The sequence below is a fragment of the Nyctereutes procyonoides genome, unplaced genomic scaffold (genome assembly GCF_905146905.1).
Source record: "Nyctereutes procyonoides isolate TBG_1078 unplaced genomic scaffold, NYPRO_anot_genome, whole genome shotgun sequence".
Lineage (NCBI taxonomy): Eukaryota > Metazoa > Chordata > Mammalia > Carnivora > Canidae > Nyctereutes > Nyctereutes procyonoides.
In genome coordinates this window covers 14,472,343-14,488,960 of record NW_026575122.1, presented here as the reverse complement: position 1 = coordinate 14,488,960, position 16,618 = coordinate 14,472,343, and the positions used below count along the sequence as shown (strand labels likewise).

General features: G+C 41.0%; 1 long non-coding RNA gene across 11 annotated transcripts in view; it reads left to right on the top strand.

Moving 5' to 3' along the window:
- LOC129516788 (uncharacterized) overlaps positions 1-16,618 on the top strand; it is a 76,703-nt gene that overhangs the window by 21,106 nt on the left and 38,979 nt on the right. For 9 of the 11 annotated variants that reach the window (XR_008665869.1, XR_008665872.1, XR_008665870.1 and 6 more), the window contains 3 exons: positions 5,486-5,572; positions 6,837-6,902; positions 9,145-9,213. This is a non-coding gene — a long non-coding RNA (uncharacterized LOC129516788). The remainder of the gene's footprint in view (positions 1-5,485; positions 5,573-6,836; positions 6,903-9,144; positions 9,214-16,618) is intronic. The other 2 variants (XR_008665871.1, XR_008665873.1) reach the window with 1 other exon arrangement.

Sequence of the window (16,618 nt, the reverse complement as noted above, 5' to 3'; positions counted from 1 at the left end):
TTTCCTCCTACCTGTATCTTGAAACATTTTCCTGCAAGGTAAATATATTTACCTGGGTGAATAATTTCAATTAAATTGGAATTTTTAAAAAATAACGTTTCCTGCTATGTGAACTGATGGCCCAAGCCTTTTCACCCCTGCTCTTTCTGTGATTTACAATGACGTCTAATACTGGAATAAAAACTCAGACATGATCTATGGAGCTTAAAGTGCATTTCTTTTAGAAATGGTTTGGCATGAATGTATTTGTGCAACTGAACTCGTTTGTTTAAAAAGATGGCAGAGTAGATTTTACCTAGAAAACCCCTTAGAATTCCAAATATGTAGTCTTTAGGGTATGGATTTATTTTTGGAGTCTGATAGAAAAAGATAGGAATCCATTTCAACCAAGAAAGCCTTTCTTGAAATATCAGTTTGGTAGATAAAGTGTCAACTTGGTGGAAGTAATAATAATAAAGATGATAATATCTCATTGAGAAACAGATTGAGCAACATTTCATCCCCCTTTTTCCACAGAGCACCAGTGGCTGGCTGTACTGCATCTACACATTATGAATTTACATTTTTCCCTGGTGCCTCATTTCCTAGGGCTCCTTTACCTAAGGCCCTACAGGATCTCACATGTACTTAGGCATGTTCTGGTCTGTTTTCAAGCTTTGTCGTGGATTCCTCATTTCCTTTCCCCATATAATTGGAAAACTTGCCAGATACTTTAAACCTGAATTCCACTCTGGTCTACCACATGCTTGGTTTCTCTTCAGAGCTATGGAACACTTTCTGAATATGGAGGAGTCTCTTTTCTAGGTCTCCTGCATTGTTCTGACTGAGCTGGAAACCATGCAACTGCCACTTCCAACCACCTCCATGCCACTCCAGTGAGTCAGAACATCCTACTCTTTGCATGAGTTAGCTCTGCTTCCCTAGACTGTGTAAATGCCCTGTTGAAGCCCTCCTCACATGGTACTTGTGATACTTTCCCGGGGCTAACGTCAAAAATCACTGCAGACTGGGTGGTTTCAAACCACAGAAACTTATCCCTGTGTAGTTCTGGAGGCTGGAAGTCCCAAATCAAGGTGTTGGCAGAGTTGATTCCCACTGGAGGTTCTGAGAGAGAATCAGTTCCATTTCTATCTCCTAGGTTCTGGGGGTTGCCAGCAATCCTTGGTTTTCCTTGGCTTGTGGCAGCAAAACTCCAATCTCTGTTTACTTCTTCACATGGTGTCCTCTCCTGTGTGTGTGTTTGTGTGTCGTCGTCGTCTTCTTCTTCTTCTTCTTCTTCTTCTTCTTCTTCTTCTTCTTCTTCTTCCTCCTCCTCCTCCTCCTCCTCCTCCTCCTCCTCCTCCTCTTCTCCTTCTCCTTCTCCTTCTCCTCCTTCTCCTTCTCCTTCTCCTTCTTCTCCTTCTCCTCCTCCTCCTTAAAGATTTTATTTATTTATTCATGAGAGACACAGAGAGAGAGGCAGAGACACAGGCAGAGGGAGAAGCAGGATCCCCACAGGGAGCCTGATACGGGACTCAATCCCTGGACTGGGATCACGCCCTGAGCTGAAGGCAGAAGCTCAACCACTGAGACACTCAGGTGTCCCTCTGTGCCTCTTCTCTATAAAAGGACACCAGTCCCATTGCATTGGGGCCCACCTTACTCCAGGATGACCACATCTTAACTTGTGCAGGAAAGGAAAAAGGAAAAATAATTTCCCTCACCATTCTGAGGTCCCTTAATAAAAGAGTCATAGAGAAAGACAAATAGAAGTTTATTATCATAAGACCTCATGTCTACATGGGACATATCTAGAGAAAAATGAGTAACTCCATGAGGTGGCTTAGAATGCAGGATTAAATACCATCTTCATAGAAAAAAGAAAAGACTGATGTTGTTGGCCTTTTAGGGAGCATAAGGGATTTTTATAGGAAAGATGAATGAGCCCTTAGAGGCATAGATGGAAGGTACGAGTTTGTGACAAAGTTTGTCCAGGTGTGATGTCCACTTTTTGTGTCTTCTCCTGTGATGAGAATCAATTTTCCCTGGTTCATGCAATTCCCAGGGAGGGGACTTGGGACAATCAGAGTTTCTTTTGGAGAATTTGTCTTTAGGCAGATAAAGGGAACTCAGAGAAAGCCTTTCCCTGCATCTGCTGTTTTTTAACTGCTTGAAGTTCAAAATAATCCATATACCAAAGTGGCATAATTTGGAGGGGCATGTCTTGAACTCCTGTAGTCATATTTTGGGGGTGGCATATTCTGTTACCCTTCACCTGATTACATCCGCAAAGACCTTATCTCCAAATAAGCTTTCATTCTGAGCTACGGGTGGTTAAGACTTGAGCCTTATCTTTCTGGAGGACACATTCCACTTATAACAATATTATAATTTTTGTTCACATGACCACCTTTTCCTACTTCATTGTGAACTCTTTGAAGACAGTTCTGTGTCAGCTCTATCTATCCTAGCTTCTGAAACATTGTACCACTCAATAAATAATGACTGATTAATAAGTCAGCAAACTTACAGACTCATAGTTTCTGGGTTGGGAATTGGGGAAATGTTGGTACTTGATAAGAAAAAAAAAATGGGCCCCTGACTCCAGCTTGGGAGTCTAGAATTCATTGTCCTGCAAAATATTGACAGGAGTGGGTACAGACACTATGGCTTCACTTTGTAAAACTACTTTCAATATTTCAATAAACCCGACAGAAACGGCACATGTATCCACAGAAAGACTGCACGGACTAACCGAAATGCTTCTGGGCCAAATAACACTGCAGGGTTAATTCACAGGAGCTCAGTGGTGTGTTGAGTCGTCTTGCGCAGAATCCCAAAGAGAAGATGACAGCAAGAGCTCATATTTGTCCTTGGTATTACCCTTATTATCCTTATTTATCTACAATAACTACCTCTCTCTGGTTTAAAGCTGGTCTGTTGATGCTCTCCTTTTCTCTCTTTCTCTATTCCCTGCCTTATATCCTCCCCCTATGAAGCAACAGGCCTCACCAGCTTTCCTGTCAAAGGGTGAAAGGGATAGCTTCTCACCACAAAAGGAGAACTCCACGACCAACTGGCTCTTAATAAAGTGGATATTAGAGGACTTTGGAAAATCCTTTCAGTACAAATGCCTGGCTGGTAAAGCTATTGTTTTACTGCATAATCCTACTTTGCATGTTAGAAGTGAATACCACCCTATAATTCTAATCTCCCCCATGGCAGATGGACACCTTGGGTCTGCTAGTACAAAAGCAAACAGGAAAAGCTAATTAAATAATTTTCAAAATATCACTTCTAATATACTAAGTAATTACAAGTTACTCAGTGACAAGTGCCAAGAAGAAATCAGCTGAGTGGTGATATAGCAAGAGTAACTTGGTGGGGAGTTCACAGAGGGCTTTCCAGCCCATCAAACAGCTTTGAGAGGGGTTTAGGAGTTCAGAGTATGCCGTCCCAGAATACGCCACTCTGGCATAAGGATTATTTTGAGCCGAAGGCATTAAAAAAAAAAAAAAAAAAAAAAAAGCAGAGACACAGAAAACCTCTCTGTCCTCTCCCTCTCTGCCAGGAAGGTTAAGATAATTCTGAATCACTGGAGACAATTCTAGACTCTTATAAATCCTAAATCCAGACATGGCAGGCACCGAAGGAATCTATACAACAAACCTTGCCAGGACAACTTTTATCTTCTGTTAGTTTTTTCATATATTTACCTTCCCAAGTTTGCTACCTATCCCTAGAAGCCTAAAGCCCTTTTCTTTGTCTTGTCACTTCTCTACAAAATTTATTGTTATAAACCCAAGTTCTAACCACCCCACTGAGTTGCTTGTCACTGAGTACTCCCATGTATATGTGCAGTACACATTAATAAACTTCTGCTTATTTTTTTCTTCTTAATCTGTTTCTTTTTTCAGTCTAATTCACAGGGCTCCAGCCAACAAATATAAGATGGATAAAGGAAAAAGGTTTTTTTCTCCCCTATAGGAGTAAAAAACTTAGGAGAAGGGCCACAAAGAGATCATATTGTTCTCTTCACTAAGGCATGGGCCACATTTCCAACTGCCTTGGCCAGTCAACCACTTTAATTTTACTCTGTAAACTCCCCCATTTATTAGGGATTGATAAATGTATCTCTAAGGATTTAGTCTTGGGCAGGTCTTATGACACTCTCAAATACCCTTACCTAGTGACATTTTTTTTTTAATGTTTTAAGAACTTGTTATTTTCATGATGAAACATGGAGGAGGTAGGAGAAAGAATTAGAAGCTTTTGTAATGCTATAGCAATGGTTCTCAATCTTGGCTATTTGTTAGACTCACCTACAGGGCTTTAAAAAATGTATAAGTAGTACAGCTACTGTGGAAAACAGCATGCAGGTTTCTCAAAAAATTAAAAATAGAATCATCATATGATCCAAAAATTCCACCACTGGGTATTTACCCAAAGAATATGAAACTATTTACTAATCTGAAGATATGTGCACCCCTATGTTTATGGCAGCATTGTTTACAATAGCCAAAATATGGAAACAACCTAAATGGCCATTGATTGATGAGTGGATAAAGAAGGTGTTGTATATATACACGATGTATATTAATCAGCCATAAAAAGGAATGAAATCTTGCCATTTGCAACAACATGGATGGATCTAGAGGGTATAATGCTAGGTGAAATAGTCAGAGAAAGACAAATGCTATGTGATTTCACTTATATGTGAAACTTAAGAAACAAAACAAATGAACAAAGAAAAAAGAGACAAACAAAAAATCAGACTCTTAAATATGAAGAACAAACTGGTGGGTACCAGAGGGGAGATGAATGGGAGGACGGGTGAAACAGATAAAGGGGATGAAGAGTACATTTATCACGATGAGCACTGAATAATGTATAGAATTGTTGAATCACTATTGTATACCTATAACTAATATAACACTGTACATTAATTATATTGGAATTAAAAATAAGCAAAAGACAAAATATGAATAAGTGTCAGTATGTAAGAGTTTGCTATTATTACTTAAGCCCTGGTTCCTGGGATAGTATGATCAAGCACTGGATTCTGGAAGAATTCCTTTTGGATTTCTGTAGTTAGGTGGTTCTGTGCTACTTCTTTTCTTTTTTTCCTTAAGATTTTATTTTATTTTATTTTATTTTATTTTATTTTATTTTATTTTATTTTATTTTATTTATTTGTTTATTTAGTCCATGTGCAGAGGAAAGGGCACAGGGAGAAGGAGAAGAATTTCAAGAAAATCTGCATTGAGCATGGAGCCCAATGCAGGGGTTCAATCTCACGATCCCAAGATTATGACCTGAGCTGAAATCAAGTCAGATGCTTAAATGGCTGAGCACCCAGGTGCAACTTCTATTCCAAGTGTTGGCATTGGCTTGTGTTCAAATGACATTTTTTAGCTGTGGTGTTCTCCATTTTCTTTTCTCAACCCTTGGCATCACAGACTTCACTTTATTTATTATTTTATTTTATTATTATTATTTTTTACAGACTTCACTTTAGCATGAGCCTGTGCTACCTCTGTAGACAGCTGGGGGCAGCTGTGTCAAGACCTGCAGTGTCATCATGGCTGCCTAAGTGAGTATTGATGTCAAGATTACATGCATAGTATATGTCTTACTACAGCAGAAAGGTGTGGTGTCAGGCATGAGGTCTCAAGTTGGGGGCACTTCTCTTTATCTTTATAAAGATATCTGCTATCTCTGTGGTGATTGGCAACATAATGCTTGTTTTTCCATTTTGCCAATGAGTGATAGAATTACGAATAAGACTATTAATCTTATTTTGGAAATTCTACAGCCTGCCTTTATTCATATTCCTCAAAATTAATAGACCAGATCATTTGGCCAGTGTACCCCATGAAAGTTCAGTCTTGGTAAATATAGTCTAAGAATCCTTATTCATGGGTAAGTGAGAAGGAGCCCAACAGGAGCCAAGGTTAAGGAAGTACCTGGCAGAAAGCTGCAGGTGCAAGAGGATGTATGGAGCAGTGGCTCCATCATTCATTATTTTCTTCTTTTGTTTACTGGCTCAAAAAGTATTTATTAGGTGCACCTCAAATGTTTGAAGGTAAGAAAGTGATTTGTAGGAGGAGCTCCCCCTGAATGGCCTTGTGTCGTAGACTTCCTAACTGGTCATTTCTGTAATGAATGTGGATCAGATGCTCCTGCTCACTGATTTTTCCAGCTACCTTTTCTTCCTGGCTATTTGTTAGAATAGATGCCATTTCTGCTCACTCTTACATCCTCTCCACATAAGTCTTTGGCTTGTCAATCATGACATTCACATTTATAAATCCAGTTTTGCAACTTTAAATCTGCTAGGAAAAATTGGGATTAACTTCACTATTATTTGTAAGTGAATTACACTCTCCTTTTCTATTTGTGCTTTAATTTTTTATATACTTGTCTTTTGCTTTTTCCTAGCTTCTATTCTATCTCCACTTTTCCCCAGAGGCCATTTTTTGTTCCATCAGAATTAAGAACGAGAGCTAGTGAAAACTCTAGTTGAGAAGATTGTGATAGGGGTATCTATATTTGTTAAAGGCATTTAAAAATCTATTTTATTTTTATTTTATTTTTAAGATTTTTTATTTATTTGAGAGAGAGAGAGAGAACAGGAGTGAGAAGGGGCAGAAGGAGAGGGAGAAGCAGATTCCCCACTGAGCAGGGAGCCCCATGCGAGGCTCAATCCCAGGATCCTGGGATCATGACCCAAGCCAATAAGAGACGCTCAACCAACTGAGCCTACAAGGTGCCCCTTAAAATCAATTTTAATTTGTGCTATGCATTTTGCTGAAATGATGACAGGAAATAATTGAAATCAACTCTGTTATTACTAGGGTCCTGGTCAGCCTCTTGGCCCTGGCCTCTTTCTCCTACATGCCCTGTTGAAGGCCTGGCGTAAGGTAGGCCATTAATAAAGATTTCTTTAATGACTAGAAAGGAAACAGAGAGGCTTTTAAAAACCCAAATTAGTTCAATAGAAAAATTGGAATGGATATGGGGGAAAAGATTGAAATGGAAATGAAATTTCAGAGTTCTCTGTGGATCTTGTTTCTCATTTCTGCCTTTTCTCAATGAGCATTGATAATTGAAAGTTGACTATTTCATTTCAAATTTATTAATTGATATGCAATTTATTTTTCCTGAAAAATCAGTTTTATTCGACTACTTATCCAATAGATTTATTCAATTAATTTTTTAACTTTTGACTCATTTTATCTTACAAGCCTGTTCTATACTTCCAAATGGTTCAAATAAATTACACCTCTAAAACTACTGGAAAGTTCATAGTAAAGCTTAATGTAACAAAAATCTCAATTTATGGAACCTAATTTTCCAGAGATGTAGGCTTTACGAAATGAAAATGACTGTTTCAATCCATAGTGTAAAATCTGCCTTCCACTCAAGGTGATGGCGGAGGCACCTGCATTAGTGTCTCAGGCAATTCCCTTCAATGAATTGTCCTTTAAACACCCTCGATTCCATGCATTCATTGGGATTTCTGTTTTGTGAGCTTGTCCATTTCATATAGTTTTCCTGTCCTCCTCTACTTTTTCCTCTCACACCACCAGCTGGGTATGATCACTCTGCAATTTCCTTGTCTATTCAAGTTCCCCAGCCACCACTCCCTTCCTCAGTTTCTAAGAACTGCTCTGATTGAGTCTTTCTCTTCTTTTCCTTCTTTCCTAGGTTAGGCATTTGTTGATGCATTTCCTTGGTGGTCAGCATTTGTTACCCAGTAAAAATGTTAACACCTGCAAGTTTCTTCCTAAGTCTCCCAACATTTCCTGAGAATAGCTGATTTCCATATTTATTGAATATTATTATTATTTTTTTAAAAAAAATTAAATTTTTATTTATTTATAATAGTCACAGACTGAGAGAGAGAGAGAGAGGCACAGGCAGAGGGAGAAGCAGGCTCCATGCACCGGGAGCCCGACGTGGGATTCGATCCCGGGTCTCCAGGATCGCGCCCTGGGCCAAAGGCAGGCGCCAAACCGCTGCGCCACTCAGGGATCCCTTGAATATTATTTTTAATGGAAGTGCCCCTGACCCCAACCTGTTCTACAAAAAATGAAATTGTGCTTTATTTTCTCTCATTTTGTGCCATGTCTTGAACCTAATATTTTTATAGTTGAAAACTCTGCTTTCTAGCTTTTTTCCTTTTTGACTCATATTGATGGTTTTTACTTGGATCTTCAACTAATTTCACCATGAAAACTAGCATAGCAAAGTGAAATCAATTGGATAAGAGATTGCCACTAGTGCTGTGAACTTTTACTATACAATCAATGAGTCTACTTTAGGTTGTGTGCCCTAATGTGAAAGATTAACCTATTGCTTAGAAATCTGGAATTCATCTAGTGAATTCATCTAGTGTCAATTATTTCCTTGTTATTTATAAATAGCTTAAAATGGTAATAGGAATGGGGGAAATAATTGGCAGTGGAGGTGGAAAAACCACTTCAGGGCACGCCTGGGTGGTGCAATGGTTGAGCATCTGCCTTCAGCTCAGGTCCATGATCCCAGGGTCCTGGGATTGAGGTCTGCATCTGGCTCCCCTCAGGGAGCCTGCTTCTTTCTCTGCCTGTGTGTCTGCCTCTCTCTCTCTGTCCCTCATGAATAAATAAATAAAAATCTTAAAACAAAACAAAACAAAACACTTCAGGCTCATGCTTGTCCTGAAATGAGAAAACTATTACAGACTTGAACATGTATGCAGCTTCTTCTAGGAGCAACCATCAAGCCACATCTTAGCCAGACTTTTTTTGAATGTACCAATGAACTTTGACTATCCCTCCCTTTTCCTCACCTCCACCACTCAGGAAAGGGGAATTTAATAACAGTTGCACACAACAGACTTTATTCACCCCCTGCTGATGAGGATGAGATTTCAGATCTGCTCCACAGTACACAATGATTTCTAACTCTCAAGAAACAAGCAATGATTGTGCCTTCAATCCCTCCACTTTCACCTGTCAAAAAGTTTAGAAAGTTTGTATATGATTGAAAATGGTCTACATCAAATAAAAAAGAAAATAAGCAAGCACCCATCTGCCTAAAGTTTCCATGTGAACATTGGCTCTCCTGCACCTGCTGCTGATGTGGCAACCCCTGGCTAATCCTAACCTCTCTGCCTTCCAGATGGAAATTCTGGCCCAACTCTGGTTGGCTTGAACTTGATGCAAGGTCAGTTCAGAGGACAAAAGACAAGTAAGTGCACTGCACGCCATTTTCTTGTTCCAAAAGCTAAATTTCTTTTAAAGAGGCCACACTCCTTCTCCTCAACCACTACAGTTTTCCCTGAGGATTCCCTAATAGGAGTGTGTCATAGGAAAGGACAATGCCACAAACTAATGAATACCAAATATTGGGGCTGCATGAGTAGCTGTCAGCCAACTGTAGATTCCAATGGGTGACTTTTAGTGTTCCTTTTCTTGAATTTAAACTGTGCATCTCTCTTCCCCCATAGTCCTTTAATGGACTTTCAATACCAGTTTGATGACCTAGTGTCTCCAGTGAAAATGTACACATATATTTATCTGAAAGTGGCCTTCTTATAGAGAATGAGTCCCTTTGGATTTGGTTGTAAGAATGACTTATTCTGCAGGAAGCCAGAGGCACCCTAGAGGGAGAAGGAGTAGTAAGTAGAACATCTTGGGGGAACCCTTTGCAGGCCAGGATGGCCCCACAAATCAGGTAGATTTGAGGTTCTGAGCAGGCTTGAGGTTAAGCAAATAAGAATATAGTGCTTGCTCAAGCTAGAGGCAGAAGGCCAGTAAATATGAGTGTTTTAGATGAGCTTCTGTTTGCAACGTTATATCTCTGTAGAACTGAGAGACATTTTAATGTTTCTTTTGATGAAAACTCTGAAGTGATTTATGACAATTTAGAGAGACAGTTATCCGAATGGTGTTCCTTGCAGATTAATGATGATAGGAAAAAACAGTGTGCCTACATCTGTGAGGAATGAAAAGTTGTTGGAAAAATGTTTGTCCAAAGTTGTTAATGAGGAGCTCACAGAATTGTTCCTTTAGTTCTCCCCTTCTTTTTTTAAAAAAATATTTTATTTATTTAACACACAGAGGGAGGGGGAGGGAGTGTGAGTGGAGGGAAGGAGCAAAGGGAGAAGGAGAAGGACACTCCTCGCAGAGCAGGGAGCCTGACCCAGGACTTGATCCCAGGACCCTGGGATCACTACCTGAGCCAAAAGCAGATGCTTAGCCACTTAACCAACTGAGCCACCCAGGTGCCCCACCCCTTCCTTTTTTTTTTTTTTAAACAAAAACAAATCAACACACCCCCTCCCAAACACATATGAAGGCATAGAAAAAAACACCGGGAGGAGATGCATTGAAAACAGTCATAGGACTCATCTAAAATGGTGGCATCTTATTTTCTTTTTAGTGCTCATACGTATATTTTAAATTTTCTTCAAAGTGCATACAATAAAATTATTAAAAATTAAACACCATTGTTTGTCTTTTAACACTGCACCTGGTTTGAGGGCATTAATATGGAAAAACAAAACAAAACAAACAACTTTCTAGAACTCCAGGAAATTAAATGGAGCTCAGAAACAGAGTCAGATGGGAAGCTATAGCAGGTCAGTCAAACGCCTCACCCCCCCCTCCCCAAGTGCCCCAGTATATAGAATTGCCATGACAGCTAACTGTGGTTCAGATAACAAACCAAAGAGAGAGAGAGGCTTTTATTTGAATTGTCAGCCTTAGCCTTGAGATACAGCGCAAGTGGTTTTAACAGCCAAATCACATCTTTGCGAACAATGTCACAAAGATAGAAAAGGAGCATTATATTTTTTATCTTGCAGATGTCCTGAATAAAGTACACTTGGTTCCAATTTCATCTTGATAGCGCATCACAGATCACAGTGACAGCCTTGCTGGAAAATCGCTGATACTGGGTTCAGCTTGGTTTTTTCCACTCTGGGTAGAGAAGCCCTGCATTTTCATTAGTGCAGATCCATGACTATTACTTACTATAAAAAAAAAAGACTTCTTGGTTTTGATGGATTTCTTAGCACAGCTACTAGAATGTTCTGGCCTCCAGAGTATGCAGATGGGGCAGGTGAACTTTAGCAAGGATCCCATCTAACTAAACACACCGTGGTATCACCGACCATCTGCCACAGCATATGCTTAAAAGACACGGTTTACAAATTAAATAGACAGTAAAATTCTGGTTTCCTAGGTCCACATCATCTCCAGTACAAAACATTAGCTATATTTTCAAAGGCATCGGGAACCAAAACAATAATGATCCTCTGTCGGTCTCTAGCCCTGGGAGAGCTCATTTATTCAAAGGTCCAGGGCACTTGGAAGATGGAGCACAGCTGTTCAGAAAGGACTGCTGTACTCTCCCTTTAACCTGGTGGGAGCAGATCTCCGAGCATCTGAGTTACAGGCACCATGGAAGGCCCCACTGTCAATAATCTTAGGTTGATTCTGGAGTTTATAGAGCTGGCTCCTATTTGGTTTTGGGCTTTACCTTTACTTGGAACCAACAACAACAACAAGAAGATAGAAGAATGTCAGAGACAGGACCTTGCCACTTCCGAGGGGGAAGCTGTGCGTAAGCAGGCGTCAGGCAGCAGACAAGAGCACAGAAACAAGGGGAGTCTCCACGGTGTTCACTATTGTCAGGAGTGTGAGTCAGCCTCTCTTTGGTGTTTGGTGCCTTATGGGCAGGGGCAGAGAGGGTGGAGAGACACTGAAAGGAGGAAGAGCAGAGGAAGGAAAGAAGATGTAGCTCCACACACCTCCCCAGCTAGACTGGGAATTGTTGAGCATGGAAATAGTAGCCTATGATTATTGCTCCCAGCTCCCAGCACAAGGAGAGAACAAGTGACTAGAGCTAGAGATACAGAATGAACCCCACACACTACATTGTACAGATGGAGCAGCCGAGATGTAACACCTCTGTTGACTCAGAAAACCCTTAATTCTAACACAGTTCTGGATCTCCTAAAGAATCCACATTTCTGAGCTAATCCTCCAAAATTGTCATTAATGCCAGTGAGTTTTTGGTGGGTGATTGTTGTTGGAAATAACACTGCTTAACCAACCGAGTAGTTGGGAGAGGTATATAATTAAAGTGGCCATATGAATCTTTGGGGGTGTCCTAATCCTAATCTTTGGGGGTTGTCTCTCTATCTTATGTGTCTTCAAAGTATATCCAGAATCTAAGCACATTGTATCATCCATGGGGCTACCCTCTTGGTCCAAGGGTGGTAGCCCTCTTCTCCTACCGACAGCATTGCCATGGCCTTCTAAATGGCCCCCTTCTTCCACTTCTGGCCTCATCTCCTATCCACCTCCCCACTCTCCAACCCAACAGCTATTCTGGACAAAGCAGCCAGTGTGATGCTCTGAAAGCTTTGGTCCTATTGCTCCCTGCTCCCTGGTTGTCCTCAGTGGGAGAAAAGCCAGAGTCATTATGGAATGCGGCCCCCACTACCTCCCCAACCTCATCCACTGCTCTCCTCTTGCTCACTCTGCTCCTGTCACATGCCAGGCAATTTTCCACCTCGGGATCTTTGCACTTGCAGCTTTCTCTGCTCAGAAGGGTGTTCTCCTGGATATTGGCATCCAAGTCTTTGCTTAAATGTCTCCTTCTGGGTGAAGCCTATTCTAATTCTACTTAGAATTGCACCCAGCCCTTTCTCAGGGCTTTCCCCACTTGATTTTTCCCTATAGCACATAATAGTCATCACCTTAAAAATGTCTAATTTATTTATATTGCTCGCTGTCAGTGTACCACACCTCCACGAGAATAGAAGCTTCACTAAGTCGGGGGTTTAAAATCTATTTGGTTCACAACTGTATCCTTCAGTACCTAGAATGATGTTTCCCGCATAGTAGGTGCTCAGAAACATTTGTGAATTGAATTTGCTCAATTTTTCTAGAAGTCTTGTGGCAGTTTTCGTGTGTACAGCTTTATATATTTGAAAGGTCATGTCTGATTGGAACAAGAAAAACATTTGTAAAATCTTATACACACCATCTGGAGGCTGTTCAGCAGCCTATATATGAAATGGGTTGTAAGCGGTGGCCAAATGTCCTGTGGATAGAAATCAGCACTAAGATTCTGCTACGGCCTGTAGTTCCTTCGTAAATGAAGTTGTAGTTCATCGGCCAGAGGGAGTGTCTAAGTCTTGTCTTTATCTCGGTTGTGTCTGGCGCATGGAAAATGGAAAATGCCATTTCTCCCACAATGTTCCTTGCTAACGAACCACTTTGATTACCCGAAATGGTTTTAAAATAAAATAAAATAAATATAAAAGGTAGATACGCTGCCAGTTCTCTCCAAGCCCATCTGTATGCTAGTTTATTTTTCATGAGGCTTGTTTCATTAGAAACTTGGACATAAATGACGGAGGCTTGTTGGGTTGTTTTTGGTCACTATGGCAAATAGCTGGAGTGGGACAATAACTTTAGAGGCCTTTCAAGGATATTATCCAACACTTTCAGGGATCTTGTTTACGTAGATCAGTCCTATTGGCTAAAAAGCCGTAATTATTCTCTTGACTTTTCTTTGTGAATTGATATTGCTACTGAAAATAACATCCCTGAAGACAGAGCAAGGTAATATTCATTCTTTTTAAAAGCTATCTTATTATGTTTACCTGTTAAGTATATTTCTTGCTTAGCCTGGAAGTGCTACAGTGTGACAAAATACTGTATCTTACATAATGATTGCAATTTAAAAATGAAAACCACTAGGTTATCTTTTCTTCTTTGCCTTGGTTTTGCTGGCTGTGTGATTTTTTTTGGCTCTATCTATAAACATATATAAAATGAATAACAGTAAATGAATTGCAGAGGTATAATTCCATTGAGGGTTCTGGAAACAGCTTTTAGCCTCAAGAGCCAAGCTCTTACACTCTGTGTGGGATCAGAATTGCAAGACAGAATTATAGCTCTGTTACTCAAGGTTTGCTTGTTGTTAATTTTATGGAGGACATAAAAGCTAATGTAAAGCATCTGTCGCATCCTTGACCCCTTTAAGAAACCTGTATCCATGGCAGCTGATATCAGGTAGGAGGAGGAGGCAGACCCTGAATCCTCACAGAGTATTTCAAGAAAAAGAAAAGCCTTGTCCCTTGAATATCTCTTTGATGTTACGTCTGTGTTGTGGTAAGGTTGGGGTCAATTGCAATGTATTCAGTTAACACATAGGTATTGAGGTCATACTATTGGCAAGTCCTGTTCTGGATGCTGGGGTTACAGCGGTGAACAAATCAACCAAGAAACCCTCCTGCCCTCTTGGAGCTTACTTCTGCTACAACCAAACAAGTAGAACATAAAATATGTACACGTGACAACACATTTCACACAAAGTTGGTTAAGGAAACATAGCTGAGGAGGGGATAGGGCCTTCAGGGCTGGAGGCAGGGGCTGTTCTTTGAAATAGAATGGATAAGAAAGACCTTGCTAATGCTGTGGCATTTGAGAAGTGATCTGAAGGGACAATGAAAGCAAGGCCTGATGCAGATGTCCGAGCAAAGAGCCTTCTGGGCAGAGAGGACAGCCTGTGCAAATGCCCTGAGATAAAGTATTGGCAGAGGGAGCAACGATGCTAGTGTGACGGAAACCTAGTGAGGAGGAAGGGGTGCCAGGTTACATTTCAGGAGGTTCATTCTGGCTTCTCCACAGAAAATAGACAATTGGGAGGCAAGGATTTAAATAGGAGACCAGTCGGGAGGCTACTGCAGGAAGCCAGGCAGGAGATTAGTGTTTGGAGGAAGGTAGCTGGTAGAGGCAGGAAGATGTGGTCCACTTTACATTATATCTTGCAAATAAGGCCAACAGAATTTGCTGACAGACTGGAGGTGGTATCAGCCCACAGGCCTATTTCCCTGGAATTGGCGCCAAGGTACACAGAGATCTTTGAGATTCCTCCCTTTTTCTTCCTCCTGCTTTTCCTCTGATGACAAGTCTCAACACTACCCCACTGGCCATACTTGGGGGTTGCTTCTCTGCTGGTTTTCGCCCTGGGCACATAGATAGCATGTGTTAGGGCACAAGAACACAGTTTTGCTGCCCTTCCATTTTCTGGAACTCAGCTTCTTGCGGCCACTGCAAAAAGTTCTTGCTAAAGCTTCAGGAGTTCTCTTGGATTTGAGAACAAAAGTCTCCATCTTCCCTGCACCATCATTTTGTTGTGTCTGGTATTTCTCCACCAGAGTCCCAGATTCTGAGACCAGATGTCTCCTTCCTTCAAACTCTGCTCCAAGCCCTAATTGCTTCATGGTAGACTGATGTTATAATTGTCATATTGGCTTTTTTTGTTTTCTTGCTTTCAGAGAGCTGGCAGCCAGCAGCAAAACTGATCCTCGTCCAGGCTGTCTTTGTCATCCCATGGTCCCTTTCAGATTTCCCTCCTCCTTCCAATGCCCTCACCCACTGTTTCAATCTTTAAATCATTTAGCATGCTCTTTAGTAAACATTCGCACTGCATCTTTTTCATCTGCAGCATGCATTTGCGTGATTTCGGATTCACAGTGGCAAGCCACTTGGAGAACTGTGAGTGAACAAAGCAAACACAGGATCTGAACTGGGGAGAAGTTCCCCCTTTTTTTCCCATATCTGCTCGTCTCTGCCCAGCACCAGAGAACAGAACATAATAAGCTTCATTGTGCTAGGGGATACCACTGGGAGGGGTAACTCTTAACTCTGGGATTCTTCATTCTTCTTCTTGATGCAAATTAATTAACTGGTGTGTTAATTATTTATGCAAGTCACCAAATATTTCTGTTCCTCCAATGCACAAAAGAGGATTGTAGTTCTTGGCCTCTTTCTGATTGGATGGAGCAACGTCCCCGATACTGGCTAATGACTTGAGAGTGGAAGTAATATTTGTTGTTTCTGAGATGGTGCCTTCAACTGCCAGGAAAAGACTCTAGAGCCTTCTTTCCCTTTGGGATGATGATTGCAACTTCTAAGGTGATAGCCCGGGTTACTGATGATGGCCTGGTTTACAGAGTGACTCTGGGGGCAGAGCCTCTTGGCAATCTGTGATTGCCATACAACATGAATGAGAAACCCTTGTTTTGGGCACTGAGATTTTTGTTAATCACTACAGCATAACTTAGTATATCCTGCTGGATTTATTCAGGCCATTTCTCTGTGAGAGTTACTTGACCACAGGACCATAGGCAAATGAAGGTGTGGATGGACATAAAGGACAAATCTAAGTTAGGTGCCAGAATGGCCTATGCTGGCCATGGGGTTTCTAAGGATGATGGTTCTAGAAAGAAGAACAGTGTTGCAAATGGAGGAAGTAGAAGGACCCTGAAGTCAAAATGGTTTGTCTCAGGTTGGTATGGTCTGCTATGGCTTCTCCAGGGTGATAGAAAAATATTTAGTGATCTCTGCCTAACACCAGCCCCATTGCCAGCTGTCTTGGAGCTGGGGACCCATTTGTTCAGGAGGGAACTTTTTTTTTTTTTTTACGATTTTAAAATTTATTTATTCATGAGAGACAAGCAGGCTCCTCACAGGGAGCCTGATGCAGGACTCGATCCCAGGACCCCGGGATCACGACCTGAGCCAGAGGCAGAAACTCAAACACAGAGCCACCCAGGTGCCCCGAGGAG